This window comes from Protopterus annectens, chromosome 4.part1 (assembly GCF_019279795.1).
Source record: "Protopterus annectens isolate FY-2018-M chromosome 4.part1, PAN1.0, whole genome shotgun sequence".
NCBI classification, from domain to species: domain Eukaryota; kingdom Metazoa; phylum Chordata; order Ceratodontiformes; family Protopteridae; genus Protopterus; species Protopterus annectens.
In genome coordinates, this window is record NC_056734.1 from 375,148,031 (window position 1) to 375,165,474 (window position 17,444).

The 17,444-nt window shown below is 43.6% G+C and overlaps 1 protein-coding gene across 3 annotated transcripts in view; it reads right to left on the bottom strand.

Moving 5' to 3' along the window:
- DVL3 (dishevelled segment polarity protein 3) overlaps positions 1-17,444 on the bottom strand; it is a 1,476,692-nt gene that overhangs the window by 194,064 nt on the left and 1,265,184 nt on the right. The window lies entirely within an intron of this gene.

The following is a 17,444-nucleotide window of genomic DNA, read 5'->3' on the forward strand; positions in this document are numbered from 1 at the left end:
GCTCCCGGTAGCCCTCAGTCGGCCCGAATACCAGAGTCCTTGGTATATGAAGTCGGCTGCCGCCGGTTGTAAAACTGTTGTCAGAACGTCATGTATAAAGGGAGGCAGCCGATGCCATATCCTCAGTTTTTCTTGCCTTAACTGCCAGGAGCCCCCAAAAGAAGGCTAACCCAGGAAAGTAGCATCCTGGACACGTCATAAAATAAAAAAAAAAATATATATATATATATATATATATATATATATATATATATATATATATATATATACACTCTGTGCCTTAGGAAAAAAGGGGGAATGGAGGGTGGGAAACCAGGACTGCAGCAGTGAATACACTCGAACATCTACATTTATGGTAAGTGTACACAACTGTACTATGTTTTTCGTGTTTCACTGCTGCAGTCCTCACATATGGGTTGATTCCCAAAGCCCAGGAAAAAAGGCAAAGGGTGGAGGAAGGATCACAGATTAAAGGTTGGTAAGAAGGCCCTGCAAAACTGCAAAGGCAAAACCAGCCCTTGATTTAGAAAACAAAGGTAGACTGTAATGCTTTGTGAAAGTATGGACAGAAGACCAAGTAGCTGCTTCTAGAATGTCCTTAAATAGGCACACCTCTCAGAAAGACTGCAGAGGTAGAGGCTGCTCTGGCACAATGGGCCCTAATACCCTGAGGGGGAACCTTCCCATGCTGCAGGTAACAAAAGTGAATACAATGAGCAATCCATTTGGAAATGGTTTGTTTTGAAATAGCTTTACCCTGAGCCCCAGAAGCAAAACTAACAAACAACTGTTCAGATTTTCTAAAGGATTTAGCCCTAAGTAAAATCTCAGCTGTCTATGCACATCAAGAGATTGCAGAATCCTTTCCCCTTTATTTTGGGGATTGTTGAAAAATGTAGGCAGGTGAATAGACTGGTTAAGGGTTAAACTGGAAACTAACTTAGGCATGAAGGAGGGATTAGTTCTCAGAGAAACTCAATCTGAGTGAAAAATAATGAAAGGTTCTACTGCCATTAAGGCTTGCAGCTCAGATACCCTTCTAGCTGAAGGAATAGCTAAAAGGAAAGCAGTCTTCCAGGATAGAAACTTCAAATCTGCAGAGGCAGCTGGTTCAAAGGGAGGCAGAGTAAGTTTTTCCAGGACAAAATTAAGATCCCAAGCAGGAGTAGGAGCTCTGCTGCGAGGTCTAAGATTACTAGCTCCCCCCAGGAACTGTTTCATCAAGGGGTAAGGAAAAATGGCTTGCTCAAATGAGCCGAAATTGCTGAATCGTGAATTCTGATTGAAGAAAAGGAAAGTCCACCATTAAGCAGTCCTGCTAGGTAGTCAAGAATGAGGGAAAGAGAAGGATGAGAAGAGTCTTCTCCTTTAGCCAGCATCCAAGAGCAAAATCTCTTCCATTTATCTGCACAGGATTTTCTGGTGCTAGGCCTCCTGGCCTCATGAAGAACTTCAACCACCTGTTGGGAAAGATTTAAAGTATTAGCCAGGAAGTCAAATGCAGAGTTTGAAGATGAGGATGAAGGAACTTCCCCCTTCCCTGAACCAACAGATCTGGTACCAGAGGACGATGCCAGGGCTGAGCCTGTGAAAGGCTGCGAAGGAGGGGATACCAATGCTGCCTGGGCCAATCTGGTGCTATCAGAATAGCCTTTGTTTTTTCGTCCCTTATCTTTGTAGCATTTTGGGAAGAAGAGGCAGAGGAGGGAATGCATAAACTGAGAGATGTGTCCATGGGAAGGACAACACGTCCACCCTCCAGGCTTTGCTGTGAAACTCCCTGGTGCAGAAGGTTGGAAGGAGATGATTGGTGTGAGAGGAGAAAAGATCCACTTGTGATGTGCCCCAATGATGAGTGATGCGATGGAAAATGTCTTTGTTCAGTTGCCACTCGTGAGGATCCAGAACATGTCTGCTCAAATGATCCGCCAAGGAATTTAGCCTCCCTGGGAGATACTGGGCTATTAGATGTAAGCCCATGGATGCTGCTATGGACCATAGTATCATGCTTTGTCTGCACAAGGGGTAAGAGCGAGTCCTCCCTTGCTTGTTGATGTACCACATGACTGTGGTATTGTCTGTCCTGATCAGCAGAGTCCCAGGGTAGAGTAGGTCCTTGAAAGCCAGCAAGTCCTGCTACACTGCCATCAAATCTTTTCAGTTTATGTGCAGATGAATCTGCTTGTTGCTCAAAGTCCCCTGTATGCCCCTGCCATCCAGATGAGCCCCTCCTCATGCAACATCTGAGGCATGTGTGGTGAGAGTCTGGCTGGTGGGCGGAAAGGCAAACCCTTGTTCTGAAAACAGGCCGTCGCCCACCAGAGGAACTCCATTTGTAGACAGGGAATCAGGGGAAGAATCAAGTCTAAGTCCTGTGTGTGTTGACACCAAAGATTCTTGAGGTACCATTGAAGTTTTCTCATATGCAGCCTTGCATATGGGATCATCAAAATACATGAAGCCATGAACCCCAGTGCTTGCAGGAATTGCCTTGCAGAGAGCTGGGTCATGCTTGCCAAGTTCATGAAGTAAGCTGAAAGATCTTCTTGCTTCTGTTGAGGGAGGAATACCATCTGGGTGGCTGTATTCAGACTCGCTCCCAAGAAAACAATCTCCCTTGTAGGAACCAACTTTGACTTCTTTTCGTTGAGAGTGTAACCCAAAGAGGTGAGAGTGTACTTCACAAAATCCATATCCTTTTCTATTTGTTCTGGGGAGTTTGTTTGAATGAGACAGTTGTCCAGGTAAGGAAAAATGTGAATGTTTCTCTGCCTGCAAAACGCAATGACTGGAGCCAGGCACTTGGTAAAAACCCTGGAAGCAGTAGATAAGCCAAAGTGCAGTGCAGAGAATTGAAAGTGTTGCTCCCCAGCCCTGAAGTGAAGGAACTGCCTGCAACTTTCCCTTATTGGGATGTGCAGATAAGCCTCGTTGAGATCCAAAGTTACCAGCCATGAATCCTTGCCCAGCATTGGTAGTAACTGTTGAAGGGTGAGCATCTTGAATTTAGGAATCACCAGAAAAGTGTTTAGAATAGACAGATCCAGAATAGGGTGCCAGGTGCCCCCTTTCTTGGGTACCAGGAAAAGTCTTGAATAAAAACCTAAGCCTGCCTGATTTGCAGGAACTGGCTCTATAGCCCCCATAGTCAGTAAAGAAGAAATTTGAGTTTCTATCTCTGCCCTAAGAGTTCTGGGTATGTCTGGGTACCCTTGTAAAACAGGGAAGGTGTGAAAGTAAAACTTGTAACCTTAGTTTACTATATTGAGCACCCATTTGTCATCTGTGATGGTAGACCTACCTCTGCGAACCTGGCTAACCTTCCCCCCAAAGGAAACCCAGGGCCCGCAGAGGTAGGCACAAGAAGGCCGGAGTCATTGAAACTGTTTATTTTGGGAAGCTGGCTTAGAACTCCTCGACTTAGCAGAAGAGTGCCATCGTTTAGCCCTTTGAGGGGCAGAGGTCTGCCCTCTGGAAGATCTGAAACCCCTAGGCCTAGATCGACCCTGCTTGCCAGGATCAGGGAAAGACCAATTCTTGGAAGGATAATGACTACTAAACTGAGGAGGCTGAACCTGAAGGAAAGCTTTTACAGCTTGCATAGATTTTGCCTTATCCACCAACTTTTTCAGTACCTCCTCAGCCTTATTACCAAAAAGATTGTCCTTGTGCAAAGGAACATTCAGCAATTTAGACTTAACAGGTTCAGAAAGAGGCTGCACCCTGAGCCAAGCATGCCTTCTAATTACAGAACCAGTGGCTGCCGCTCTGCAGGAAGCCTCCAAAGTGTCAAAACCACAATGAAGTGAATGCTTATTAACTAAAGTAGCAGAATTCAGTAAGTCTTGTAAATCTTTGTTCTGCGTCATGAAAGGAATATTTTCAAGTTTAGCCTTAATAGCCTCCAAAGTATGTTGCTGATACTTAAGCATGTGAAAAAGACAATTCACGGATCTAATGGCAAGAGTTGCAGAGGTATAGACTTTTTACCCCACCTGTCCAAGGCCCTAGGCACAGGGCTTTTAGCAATAGTAGCCTTAACACTCTTGGGGCCTTGAGAAATAATTTCTGGCTCAGCAGTAGGGTTTTTAAAAAGGAATTAATGAGATTCAGGAACCCTATAATACCTATCAGGTTTTCTGGGGGCAGGAGGAACAGAAAGTACAGTTTTGTACCTACCATAAATGTAGATGTTCGAGTGCTAATACAGCTGCAGTAATCACAGATGGGTTTTCTGCCGTCAGGCGGTCCCTCGGTCGGCTGAATTCCAAAGTCTTGGTCCGGCGTTGGTTGTAGTCGCTTTCTCTTCTGACGTCAGTGAGGCCAGAGTATATAAGACACAGCCGACGCCATGTTCTTCAGTCTTTCTTGCCCCAGATGTCAGGTGCCCCCAGAAGGAAGGCAATACATAAATAATGCATATACAAGCAATGTAAAATAAACCAAAATCAGTGGTTGCAAGCAAATAAAACATAGCAGGATAACCCAGTCAGGTAGTATGAAGAGGTTGTTAGGCCCCATGCCTTTACCAAGTGGGGAAGGAGGGAGGGAAAACTGTACTGCAGCTGTATTAGCACTCGAACATCTACATTTATGGTAGGTACAAAACTGTACTATGTTCATCGTGCATACAGCTGCAGTAATCACAGATGGGTAGAGTCCCAATGCTATGCACAGGGTGGTAGGTACTAGGAGGAACTGGGTTGAGCCAGAATGCCCTGCAAAACAGCAGTGGCAAAGCCTGCTCTTGTTCTGGAATATAAAGGCAGGTGGTAGTGTTTTGTGAAGGTATGTACAGAACTCCAAGTGGCTGCCTCCAAAATATCTTTGGTAGGAACTCCTCTGAGGAAGGCTGTAGAGGTAGCTGTGGCCCTGGTGGAGTGTGATCTGATACCTGTAGGAACAGATTTCCCATGATAGGAATAACAAAACCGTATGCAGTGGCCTATCCACTTAGAAATAGTCTGTTTTGTAACTGGCTTCCCTTGAGCCCCTACAGCATAGGACACAAAGAGTTGTTCTGATTTCCTGAAGGACTTTGTTCTGTCCAAATAATAACGTAGCTGCCTATGGATGTCTAAAGAGTGCAGCAGCCTTTCCCCTTTGTTTTGAGGATTGGGGTAAAAGGTAGGTAGGTGTATGGCTTGATTTAAAGCTACCCTGGATACCACTTTAGGCATAAATGATGGGTTGGTACGAAGGGAAACCCTGTCCTGATGGAAAATGAGAAAGGGCTGCACCGCCATGAGGGCCTGTAGTTCAGAAACCCTACGAGCTGAAGTGATAGACAGAAGGAATGCTGTTTTCCAGGACAAATATTGCAAATCTGTTGAGGCAGCTGGTTCAAAAGGAGGCAATGTTAATTTTTCTAGTATGTAATTAAGATCCCAGGCTGGTATTGGTTGCTTCCTTGGTGGTCTTATATTCTTAGCCCCTCTGAGGAACTGTCGTAAGAGTGGGTGAGAAAATAAAGGAGGATCCATGTTGAATTCTGCAGAAATGGTTGAGGCATGGATTTTTATGGATGAAAATGAAAGTCCACTGTTCAGCAGCTCAGCTAGATACTGTAGTACCTGAGGCAAGTTCAGTTTTCTAGGGTCCTGGCCTCTTTTCTCATTCCAAGAGCAAAACCGCTTCCATTTTGCGGAGTAAGCTTTTCTAGTAGATGGCCTTCTGGCCTCCAAAATGACATCCTGCACCTCCTTGGAGAGTAGGGTCTGTTGTGGTGTTAAGGAATTTTCCATGCAGTGAGATTGAGTGTTTTCAGCTGACTGTGAAGAGTTTTGTAGCTGTGCTGAGTCAGCAGAAGAGGCATTAGAGGCAGGGACCAGGGAGGAGTATGTGTTAGGCTCCTCAGGAGTTGGTACCAGTGTTGCCTTGGCCAATCTGGAGCAATCAGTATCATCCTCGGTTTGTCTGTTCTTGCTTTCAAAAGCACCTTGGGCAGAAGAGGCAGAGGTGGGAATGCGTAAACTGTCCATGCTGTCCAACTGAATGAGAGGGCGTCCACTCTCCAGGCCTTTGGATGAAAGGTCCTTGAGCAAAACTTTTTCAATTGATGATTCCTGTTGGAGGCAAAAAGATCTATGTCTGGCCTCCCCCCCACTTGGATTATTTCTGTAAACACCTGAGGATGTAACTTCCATTCGTGTGGATCTGTCATATTTCTGCTTAGATTGTCTGCCAGTGTGTTTTCCAATCCTGGCAAGTACTGTGCTTGAAGTTCGATTTGCCTTTCCAGAGCCAAGTTCCAAAGAGTCATGGCTAGTCTGCACAAGGGGTATGAATGTGTTCCTCCTTGTTTGTTTATGTACCACATTACTGTGGTGTTGTCTGTTCTTATCAGTAATTGTCCTGGATGCAGGAAGTCCTTGAAAGCTGTAATTGCATTTATTACTGCTAGCATTTCTTTTTGATTGATGTGAAGGTGCTTTTCCTTTTGGGACCATTTGCCCTGAATGCACCTGTCTGTCATGTGCGCCCCCCAGGCGTAATCTGAGGCGTCTGTGGTGATGACTTGCTTTGCTTGAGGCTTGCAGAATGGGAGGCCTGTGTCTGCTTGACATGCTTGGGCCCACCATAGAAATTCCTTTTGCAAACAAGGAATTATTGGTAATATTGTTTCCAAACTGTGACTGTGTTGAGACCATAGGTTTTTTAGGTACCATTGAAGTTTCCTCATATGCAGCTTTGCACATGGGATTAAAAGAATGCAAGATGCCATGAATCCCAGAGCCTGCAGGATTTTCCTTGCAGTAAGCCTGGTACTTTTTGCTAGTATTTTGAAGTACTGAGATAGTTGCCCCTGTTTTTCTGGCGTAAGGTAGGCCATCTGGGTGTTTGTGTCCAAGTTGGCACCCAGGAAAGTTATTTTCTGAGATGGTGTTAGCCTTGATTTCTCTTTGTTGATTGTATATCCCAGAGAAAGCAGTAATCGTGTCACATATGCCAGATGTTCCAGAAGTATGTGCTTGCTGTCCGCTTGGATCAGGCAGTCGTCCAGATAAGGGTAAATTTGTATCCCTTGAAGTCTGCAGTAGGCAATCACTGATGCCAGGCACTTTGTGAATACTCTGGGCGCAGTAGATAAGCCAAAGGGCAATGCAGAGAATTGATAGTGGATTGAACCTGCAAGAAATCTGAGGTATCTTCTGCAGCTTTGTCTGATTGGGACATGCAGGTATGCCTCCTTGAGGTCCAATGTTACCAGCCAAAACTCCTTGCCCAGCATGGGAAGAAGCTGCTGTAATGTGAGCATCTTGAATTTTGGTGCAGTAGAAATGTGTTTAGGATGGATAAGTCCAAAATGGGTCTCCAGTCGGTTCCTTTCCTTGGTACCAGGAAAAGTCTTGAATAAAAACCTTGACCTTGTTGTTGAGTACGTACCTCTTGAATAGCTCTCATGGTTATGAGCTTTGAAATTTGCAGTTGTGCCTCTGCCCTTTGATTTTGTGGCAGGTTTGGCATGCCTCTCATTTTTGGAAGAGTGTGAAATTGAAATTTGTAGCCTCTGTTTATAATGTCCAGAATCCATTTGTCTGTTGTGACAATATGCCAATTGCTTGCAAATAATGCTAGTTTCCCTCCCAAAGGTGCTGCCAGCTGAGACATGCTTGGCATGGAAATGAGGGAGTCATTGGGTTTGCTTCCTGTATTGTTGAGCACTGTCTTCGCCACCTCTTGGTGCTGGAGTTTGCCATTGTCGGCCTCTATATGATCCTTGTGATTGCCCTCTGCCCCTTGTGCGTCTGTATCTACCTCTTTGGGGCTTGTCAGTGGCCGGAAAGGACCAGTTTTATGAAGGCCAATTTCTGCTAAAATGTGGTGGTTGGACCTGTAAGAAAGCTTTGACAGTTTGCATAGATTTGGCTTTTTCTTCCATTTTCCATAGTATCTCCTCAGCATTAGTACCAAACAGCACATCCTTTTGTAAAGGAGCATCTAGAAGTTTAGCTTTCACATGATCAGGCAAATTTTGTTCCCTAAACCAGGAATGTCTGCGAATGACTGATCCTGTAGCAGCCGCTCTACTTGAGGCCTCTAGGGCATCATAACCACATTGTAAGGTGTGTTTACCCACTTGCTCTGCACTATGCATCATATCTTGTAACTCCTTTAAATCTGGTTGTTCAGGTTGAGACATTTTGTTCCTTAATTGAGATAACAGGAACTGTTGATATTTAAGCATATGAAACTGACAATTTAAGGCCCTCATGGCTAGGGTGGCCGAGGTATATACCTTTTTACCCCACCTTTCTAAAGATCTTGATTCCCTTTCTGCAGGAAGTGGATTCTTGGCAGTGGAGGCCTTCAATCCCTTGGGGCCTTGTGAAATGGTTTCAGGGTCAGCATTATGGCTTTTGAAGAGAAATTGGTGAGAGCTGGGTACTCTGTAATACCTATCAGGTTTGACTGGTGCAGGAGGCAGAGAATCCGGGTTAAGACAAGCCTCCGAATAGACATCATCCAGTATGTCCAAAACAGGGGTATAGCCAGAGGTCTGTGTTGAGGTAACAAAAGAAATTCCCTAAGTCTTTTCTTGGAATCTGAAAAGTCTTGACCTTCCCAATGGAAGTGTTCCCTCAATGTGTGCAAGGTTTCCCCAAAGGAAAAATCCTCAGGAAGGGATACAGAAGGAATGGACTGTTCTGCATCCGAATCCTCAAAGGGAGAGTAAGAGTGTTCCTCTGCATCAGAATGTTCTGATAAAATGGATCCCTGATCGAAGAGGGAGAATCTTCCTCCACTCTGGGTCTCTTGTCTGGAGGGTTGAGAACCTCTGATAAGAGTAATTAAATCCTCAGCCATTTTAAGCATCTGTTTTTTAGGCATGGGACCAGGAGATGGGCCCTGTGCAACAGGCCTCGTGGGATGCCTGGCTGCTTTGGATTTAGTAAAGGCCTTAATTGAAAAAGAAGATGAGGGCCTAAATACACCATGGGTGGAGGTGGACCTGTCCACATTAGTAGGCTCAACATTAGCAGAGGCTGGTTGTAGTCTGGGAAAGGGCCGAGGTCCCAGCGGTCTCGGGTACAGAGGACACCGCCAAAGGAGTGTCGTCGGTAGTCAGGGACTGCAAAGGCGTCTCGCTGAGAACCGGACCACGTGTAGCCTGTTTTGGCGTGGTGTCGGCGGGGGCCTCGCGTGTCGGTCCTTTTCTTTGCGTTTTTTGGATAAAACGGTAGTCGGAGTGTCAGACGACATTTTATAATCAAAAGCTTTACCAAAGTAGTGCTGGGCGAACTCCACCCGACGCTTAATAGTGCGTTTATTGAAGGTAGCGCAAAAGCGACAGCCCGAGACGTCGTGGTCTGGGCCCAAACAAGGTATGCAGAGGGAATGGAAATCCTTATGCGGTATTTGCTTCCCACAAGAAATACAATTATTAACTTTTTCTGACATCGGTCTGAGGCAAGAAAAGTTTCCCCAACGGGGTACTTAGCTTTAATGAAGACTTCGGTTCCAAAATTTTCGTAATTCAGGAGCTGGCCGACCGGCACTTGCGAACTGCTTCTGCTTCGGGCACCGCGCAGCAAAAAAGATTGAAGAACATGGTGTCGGCTGTGTCTTATATACTCTGGCCTCACTGACGTCAGAAGAGAAAGCGACTACAACCGACGCCGGACCAAGACTTTGGAATTCGGCCGACCGAGGGACCGCCTGAAGGCAGAAAACCCATCTGTGATTACTGCAGCTATATGCACGATGAACATTTAGGAGTTAAAGAATTTTCCATGAAAACATAATCCACAACTTCCAAAACTGGAGGTATAGCCAGAGGCTTGTGCTGTGGCAAATCCAAAATTCTCTGATTCTTTTCTTAGACTGTGGAAAATCTTGACATTCCTATTTAAAATGCTCCCCAAGGATATTCAAAGTATCCCCAAAGGAAAAATCTTCTGGAGGGGAGGCAGAAGGGATAGAGTCCTCAGCATCAGAATCCTCAAAACCAGAAAAAAGTTGAGAATTTCCTTCTTCCCCAACAGACATGCTGGAAATCTCAGAGTCTGAGACAGACAAAACATCGGGAGATAATTCCCCAGTCCTCTTTAAAGGGGGGGGGGGTGAGAGCCCATAATCAAGGAGAGAAGATCACCAGCCATCTTTACCAACTGGGACTGAGGCACAGGAGGGGAGGCCGATGCCTATTTGTGAGTAGGTTTGCGGCTGGAAGGTTTACTAGCAATCCAGACGGACTCGGGAGGCCTAGCAACTGCAAAAGTCTGAACTAAGGTAGTCGGTCTGGTTCTGGTCTCACGTCGAAAGGGAGAGGCATCAGAAAGCCAGTGCCTGCAAAGCGGCTCCAGACCCATCTGAGGCGGCGACAGGCGGAGGGTCTGAAGACGAAATAGTAGCATGCGGCAAGGACGACTCCATAAAGGTCTCGGCAGAGGCTTGCGGCTGAAAATCTGCGGACTGCATGGGGCTGCGAAAGCACCTCACTGACTACCGCTGTGCTGATGACCAATTTCACTGGAGCTTCGTCAGCAGATTTAATCCTAGGCCTGTTGCGGTCCTTGTGTTTGTGTTTCCTAGGTATATCCGAAGTCGGGAGACCACAAGACGCCATACCGACGAACTTAGCCATACTCCGAAATGCTTATACAAAATCTTAGCTCTATGGCATATGGTACGCGGGTTAAAGAAAGCACAGAGATCACAGTTAGGGACGTCATGTTCAAGGCCCAAACAAGTTATACAATAGGAATGGAAATCATGGTGTGGAATCGGTTTTCCACAGGCAAGACAGTTATTAACTTTATCTGACATTTGTTAAAGCATGAAAAGAGGATCCCCAACGGGGTACTTATCTGAAGGGGTCTTCAACTTGGTAGTCAGAAAACAAAACAAAGGTAAACGGCCGACCGGCACTAGTGCGAATTGCATCTGCTTCGGGTTCCGCGGCAAGAAAGACTGGGGAAATGGTGTCGGCTGCCACCCTTTATACCTGACGTTCTGACATCAGTTTTACAACTGGTGGCAGCCAACGTCATATACCAAGAACTCTGGTATTCGGGCCGAATGAGGGCTACCGGGAGCTGGATAACCCATATGTGAGGACTGCAACAGTGAAACACGAAGAACATCTAAATTATCGAGCAAGCCTTCCCAAACAGTTTTGTACTGATAGCACCTCGCTACTTTCAAACATACCAGATTGCTTTAGAAAGTGCTGTTCTGCACTGTACTAACACTGACTGTTCAACAACAGAACTTATCCACATTATCAGATTAATATATGGATAGATTTTTGGACTTTTTTTCACTTTACTGGACTTCTGTAATAACCTGATTTCATTGTGGCTTTCATATACACCTTGTACTAACCAGAGTCTCCTTGCTGCTAACATTACTTAAATTACAGCATGTCGCATTTTATGTACCTTTTAGCTCACATTAACTAGAAGTATTTTCCTGTGTTTTTAAATTACCACCTAACAAAAAATTTTGTAGTTTAGTTTTAGCTTGACAACTTAATTAAAACTTGCTGTTTTTTTTCCTCCTATGTTGTGCCTCTAATACAACAGGTTTAAAGAATCACACAGGGGAAAGTCTATCCTTGCTAATGAAACATTTGCCACTGGTACATCTTAAATGTAAAAAAATTACTACTGTATAAAGTTTGGAGTCATTATGTTGAGAACTCCACTGACAATGGGACTTCTCGCTTTGCCATTCTCGGTAAATAATTCTAACTCTCGGTGACAACTCATGTGTGGAGTTCATATTTTCAAGCATATGGTAGAATAAAGTGATGAGTTAACATCAGTGACTTCTACCTACCTGCAGGCTCTGTACTTATTCCACTTCTCATTATAACAGAAGGGACAGTGCAATGTAAAGAATCAATCTGCTGCCCACAACAGGGCAAGTATATATTATTGAATGAAAACTCTGCAAATAACTCTACAGTAAACAGCACAACAATTGCTTGCTTTGGGCTTGAATCAAGTTGGAGATATCAACTTGCATGACTTATGGGAGTTTCTTCTTCTTACAGGCTATAAAGTGAAACCCTAGCTTCAAAGTTTACAGCATGACAAAACCAATTCTGTTAAAAGGAGCAGAGATTACAAAAATTCTATCTTCATGAAGCAGCCACACTAACACAACTGAAAATTAAGGTTTCACTTGTGTATGTTTTTTTTTTCTGGATTGCTGTACCCCTTTACTCATTGTGTGTGTTCAAGAAGGAATGTGCTCAGATCCACCCTCTGCCCTTTCTATGCCTTATGGGTCCTCTAGCCTAAGAGCGTCTCACAAAGTCATGATTTTTTTTTTTGCAATAATGTAGACTTTAGCCATACCAAATATAGTGCAGCAAATCACAGTTACTACTTACAGGTGCAAGTAAAAGGATCAAAACAACTTAGCATCACAGACCATGTTACTTTCACAAACGAGATCTGTAAAATAAGCACAGAGAAAGCAGAGACATGGAACAAATACAAAAACTCAAGCTGCCATTCTCTACACCTCCACAGAAATCAGGAGAGGCATTCACTGATCTTAAATGTTTTGCTTTTGAGATGCTACACATCTAGTCTAGGTATTATACTTTTGCTCACAACCCAGATTTTACCAAGTTATACTATAAGGTCTCCATGACACATTATTCATCATACATACATGTTTAAAGTCTGTTACATATTTATCATTGAGCCATAGCAAGAGATCAGTGACCACATTTTGTCAGATTAAAAAGAAGCATATTCATCATCCCATTCACACAGTGGTAGTGCTACCGCCTACCTCTTTTTTATCCAATGATGTGCATGTGAATAAAAGCACTAACAGATTAGGATAACTGAAAAATGACTAAACGCCTCAGAATTCTCCATCCACTGTGACGGATAGACTATTCTCGCCATAAGTGCAGATGTTGGAATCACTTCTGAAATGTACATTATGTGTGGGGATTGCACTGCAGGCAGGTGTCAAACCATTTGGACAGACTTCCAGAGCTTCTGAGCAGTTCCTGGGTTGGGCCAGTGTGTCCCATATCACAGAAGGCAGTAGGAAGTCTTGTATAAAGACAAGAGACACCCATAAAATCTTCAGTTCTTTTCTTTTTGCTTTCTGGGTAACAGAGGTGGATCGTCAATGAGTGATTACTTAAGTATACTATGCCTGCAAAGCCACCAGAATCTGATGGTTCCTGCCCTGCAATGTCTTTTGCAGTATACTGAGAATCAAAAGTAAGGGGAGGGAATGCATATAGAAGGCCTTGGCAATAAAAAACTGAAAATACATCCACTGGTAGGGTTGCCTTCCAGGAATATCTGAAGCAGAACCCTAGGATCTAGTGATTCTGTGGTAAAGCAGACACGTTTGTCTCATGGGCCGCTCAAAGCACTTGAGCCTGTGGAAAACATCCAGGTTTGATTTCACATAGGACTGGGTGTAAACTGTTAATATGATCTTCCACATTTTTTGTACCAACAAGATCGAACAGGCTCAGAGATAAAGGAAAAGCTTTGATGCCATACTACAGGCCATCACAGCTAGTATACAAGGAGAAGAGTATGCCCCCTTGTTTGTTGGAAGTATCATATACTGGTGGTGTTGTCTGTGGCCCACTGAGGACTCTGGGTCTCTAGAGCAATATGAAGACTTGTACAGCGTAAATTAGGGCTAGCATCTTCTTCAGACAGATGCGCCTTGCCTGTGTTGTTCCATGCCTCTTGGTTCAGCCAGTGGGGGGAACATGATGTCTCTGCCATGCTGCCAAATACTCCAACAAAGCAGAGACCGTCAATAACAGCAGCAATAGATATAGGTATCAGCAGGACAGATGCCACCAGAGGCTGGCATCAAGCCTACCAGAAGTAGTACAAATGATTTAGTTATCCTGGACTTGATTCTTAAAAAAGGAGGTTCTCTCTTCTTCAGGGTTCACAGGCTCTGGGATATAAACGTCTGGGACAGTTAAAGTGGGACAGTACTTCCTGGCAGCTTGGGACACAAGCAGGCCCTCAGCAATTACCCTGAACTGGCTGACATGCATCAGTTCTTTCCAATGAGGTTTGGCAACATAGACACCTCTATTCAACATCAGTTTCCAAACGAGCACAGGGAAATGGGATACTGCAGAAAGATACTGTATTTTTTTCTGGGGGGGGGGGTCTTTACTACTGATGTCCTCCAGTCCCTCATCACAAGACTGATGGGGCTGCAAAGGCTGCATGTTCTCAGCTTGTTGAAACACATCTGCTAACTTCCTGAAAGCCTTTTTTACATGCTTAGATAATCTGCACATAGCGTCCAACGATTGACAAGCATCCACTTATTGGCCTAATACTCAAAACTTTTTATGTTCTAGATAGGCATTTAAAATATGCACTCTTTAAAGTAAAGTTGTCTTACTTCATGAAGTACAAGGCTAGACTTGGGCACTTCAAGGGATTCTTCACAGCAGAAGATACTTCATATGACAAGCCTTTGGTGGTACTGGTCAGCTTTGGCTCACAAAGATCTCCAAATCTCCATAAAAAAATCTTAACAGAAAACAGGAGCACGGCAATAAACTAGTAGGAAAAGGTTCCAAATTTTAGCACTCATCACAGCTCTGGAGTTCGCATGGATGATGCTGATGGGCAGACATCTGACTTCTCAAGGGAGCAAAGAAAGAACTGAAGAAGGTGATAGCGTCTCTTCCCTTTATACAGTATGATCTATTGATGTCTTAAGTGTGGGAAAAGCCAGCACAGCTCAGAAAAGTGGATTCCAAAAGCTGTGGAAGTTAAGGAGGATGGTCAGATGTCTGCCTGTGACATTACTTATACTGCAGCAGTGATCTTTACAGTCAACCTCTAGACACTACAGGGTTACTGAAAAACTAGGCAGCTGGAAGCACATGCAGGTAGATGCTGCATTTGATGTGCATGATGAACAAAGCAAACACACAAAGCAACCTAAGCAATCGAAACAGGTACCTGCATTTAGTGATGTTGGATAAATGCTGAATGAAAAACATGGCTGCGATCAAACTGCCAAGGAGGCAAAACCAACATGCGGAAGGAAATGAAAGGGGAAGACTAAAGTGAAAAAAGGGAAGAATAAAACTGTGAAAGAACACAATAGATAAAAAGAATGGGAAAAATAACTGCTGTGCTCTGTCTTGGTCAGCTGCTGCCTGTCAATTAATATACTAATTCTCATGGTAAAAGGTGAACAGACTTCACCATTAGTACAGCATGGGGTAGGATCTTTATAAGATTTCTCTACTTGATTACAATTCTCCCTACCACCAGACTAATAACTTGGCAGGTGACTCCTTGTTTTCTAATACTGCTGAAAAATATTGGAACATGTTGCCATCAGATCTAATGGTACTTCCCTCCTTCCCATTCTTTAAGCAAAGGCTGAAGCAACATCTTAAAACACACTGGTTATGCCCTTGCTGTTACCCTGACTAATTGTCTGCATTCTCTTTTGCCATTTTTTCTATCCTGCCTCCCCTCACCTTTTTAACACTACTTACCCCTGGGTAGCGGTAACTGTTTTAAATTATTGTTGCAAATAGGATATGAAATAACTGTGAACATATTGTAAACAACCTCACATATCTTAATGTAAGAGTATCTTATTCCTTTCAAAGTTTTTGTATTTCTTAATTAGCATACTTCTCTTTAGCCAAGGCTAATCTAATTATTTTTAACTAATTTTTTTCTTTATATTTGTGTAAATAATTATTTTTGAATATGGTGTTTGCTTAAATAGTATGACTTTGTAACGACTGTTCTCTCATTTATTTTTGTCTTACATTTTTTATTTTTTTTCTCTTATGATTGTGCATTATAAACTTTTAAATGTTACTGTGGAGCTTTTCTCCCCGGGCCTCTTCTGAAAATGGAAATATATCCAGTTGGACTAGCCCGGTTAACAAATGTAAAATAAATAAATAAATAAAATAAATATCCTTATGTGTTGCTCTAAATATGTCAATACTTAGCGGAATGAATAAAGTCCCAGCATGCCTACATATTTTACATTTCTCTGATGCTCGATCTTTTAATTTTCATCAGTGATCCACCCCACAATAACCGTGATGTGCACTACGAGTCTGCTTTCTAAGGATTCTAAATGTTTAGTAAATATAGAAGGCAACACACTGAATTTCTGTTAACCAAGACTACATGCTGAAATTGGCAGTCTGAAACGCTCAAATTTGATGGTGGCATGCCCTCAGACCCTCCATGGGGCTTTGCTCCCATCTCTCTTATTACGTACAACACCTCTGCAATTTCATCACTTAATTCAGTAAAATACAGCTAAATATGGAGCAGCAAAAATATGGATGATGTAAGAAAGGCATTCATCTGATTCAATGAAATTGAATAACGAATCTTGTTTGGTCAGGTAAGTGATCAGCACTACAGTAAGACAAAATTAATCTGGCATTATTTATATTAGGAGAGTTCAAGAGCACAGTTCTCAAACTGCATGGGGGTCAAGCAGAGCACCTCATAAAAAATGTCAAAAAGTTACCCATTCATCCTTCTGGCTATAACAATGAGATTCAATCAAACTGAGTCGACTATATCTTTCAAGAAGATTTCCAGCTATGAAGGCAGCAGAGGAAGTAGCCAGTGGCAGCTCCACAGCTTATAGGGATAACGTCCTGACAATGGCACAAGTGACCTACATCTGACTAGCATTTCAGGTGCCTGTAGGAGCTGACAGACATGGATGGGAGTGGATTGCTCACGTATCCTTGGAGGATGTAGTGGGAGCAATCAGTGTTACAGTGGAAATCTGAGCCTGCTAAGACTATGACATCCAAGAGTATTCAAACTATAAGTTGAGAGGAATGTGATGTAATGAGGCGCACGTCTCTCAGAAGATTGCAATAGTAGGTCTCAGAAGAGCCACTGAGGGGGAGGGGATGCTCCCACAGGTACAGGGCAGGCTGCTCTGCAGGGCCAATAAGCTGACCCAACTCTCTACAATTGATTCTCACTGGTGAACAAAATGCTGATTGGGATACCTGATCAGGCTATGTGAGAGCCTAGGAATGCCCAGCTGCTGTCCCCCCCAAGAATGAATAGGCCAAATGAGTACAGGTAGATCAGACATCATGTATGGTCCTGTGGGAGCAAAAATAAAGTACAAATAGCAAGCAGTACTTTTACTAATTTTATCATGTTGGAGTAAGAACAAAAAAAATCCTCAATGGATAATACTGTTGCCAGGGACTTGACTGCTGCCTGCATTTTTTTCAAGCCTTTACTCCATCCTCCTGCTTCCCTTATAGGCTTATGTACAGCTAGAACAGATAATTGAATCTGTCAAAACATAATCACCTAAAGGATATTTTTTTTACTCTCATTTTCACCGCCTGGCCTTGAACCACTTGGATGCAATGAAGGCTATAACCACCCAGTCATACTTCCTCAAGCTGAGCACTCTATACGAAACTCCCCCACAGCCTTACTGTTCTG